Here is a 1,875-nt window from a genome sequence, read left to right as displayed (position 1 = left end):
AGGAGCGTTGGTGATGACGATGGTGGTGATTTCCCCCTCCCGGAGGGAAGTTTCCCCGGCAGAACAGCTCTACCGGAGCTCTAGATTGGATCCGCCAAGGTTCTGCCTCGTGGCAGTGGAGTCTCGTCCCGAAAAGTTCCTCCCTATTTTTTTCTCATCGAAAGACCTCATATAGGAGAAGATGGACGTCGGAGAGCCAACAGGGGGCCCACGAGGTAGGGGGCGCACCCTAGGGGGGGGAGGCGCGCCCCCCACCCTCGTGAGCAGGGTGTGGGCCCCCTGGCCTTCATCTTTGGCGAGGATTTTTCTTTGTATATTTTAAGACGTTCCGTGGAGTTTCAGGACTTTTGGAGTTGCGCAGAATAGGTGTCTAATATTTGCTCCTTTTCCAGCCCAGAATTCCAGCTGCCGGCATTCTCCCTCCTTATGTAAACCTTGTAAAATAAGAGAGAATAGCCATAAGTATTGTGACATAAAGTGAAATAACAATCCATAATGCGATAAATATTGATATAAAAGCAAGATGCAAAATGGACGTATTAACTCCCCGAAGCTTAGACCTCGCTTGTCCTCAAGCGAAAAGCCGATAACAATAAATATGTCCTCATGTTTAGAGGTAGAGGCGTCGATAAAAATAAAATATGGACATGAAGGCATCATGATTATTCTCATAGCAGCAACATATATAGCTTTTGTCATATGGTTACTTATGTTCAAGTGATGATCTATTCACAATGCAAAAGTATAAATCATAAACCTTATTGGGCTCCGACAAATTTGTCGGAGTAATGGGCCACGGGTAGGCCAACCCGAGCCCCAGAACCTTCAAAGACATCGGGGCAGGTTGCGCCCCTTAAGACCCCAGGGCGAAGAGCCGCCTTCTGAGGAGTCGACGACAAGACGGCCGACTGCCCACTCATGGCCGAGTCCCAAGGACGACTTCAGGGTAAGCCGACTCTTGACTGGCGACTTCCAGAGAAGCCGGCTTTGGGGAGTCGGCCTGCGACTCCAACAAACCCCATGCCCTCATCGGGAGGGACAGGACCGGGGAGTGGCTACAGTAAAGCCCGCTCCCGTCCCTTACCAAGGGCAGGCATGGGCACAGTACGCCGTACCTAGGGAGATCTCCGTGCGGCGTGGCACTGTTCCCGTGCCGGCCCTGACATCAGCACCGCATGACCGAATCCTGCGCCCATGACGGCTTGTATGTACGGCCTAGAGACAGCGGGTCCCACCAGTCAGTGAGACCCCAGAGGACGGCAAGTGTGCCGCTAGTCGGCCCCCAGAGTCAGCCAAGCCCTCCCCCGGGGCCCACGCGCCAATAATTAGATGTGATGGAGAGTGGCAATAGTGATCGCCCGCCAGGCGGCGGGGCTGTTGCCACGACTCCATGATCAAGCCTTCGTCATCAGAAGCACGGCTACAGTAATCAGCAGCTGGCAAGACCCGCTCGCGGCGAACGCGGCCTGTCGGCTACGTACCAGACCAGTCGGAGGGGCCCACCAGTCGGCGGGCCCCAGCAATTGGCGGAGAAGACGGAGGCCAGAGGCACTGACGGCTGGGCCCGCGTCCAGCCGGATCACCATTGTACCCCCGGGGGGTAGGCCTATATAAACCCCCCGGGGCACCCATGCAAAGGGTGGGAATCCATTAGCCCTAGACCAGATCATATAGGAGGGAGAGAGCTAGCCTTGCCCTCTCCTACCTCCAGAAAACAGCTCAAGGAGCAATCGTGTAAACACTTTGCCATAGTGATCATGCGGAGACCCCGTAGAGCAGCAGTAGGGGTGTTATCTCCCCGGAGAGCCCTGAAGCTGGGTAAGATTCACCGGCGTGCATGTCTTCGCCTCATCCCATTTCCAGGCACTAGCGACG

Source organism: Triticum aestivum, chromosome 5A, assembly GCF_018294505.1.
Source record: "Triticum aestivum cultivar Chinese Spring chromosome 5A, IWGSC CS RefSeq v2.1, whole genome shotgun sequence".
Classification (NCBI taxonomy): domain Eukaryota; kingdom Viridiplantae; phylum Streptophyta; class Magnoliopsida; order Poales; family Poaceae; genus Triticum; species Triticum aestivum.
This window is presented reverse-complemented; position numbering follows the sequence as displayed.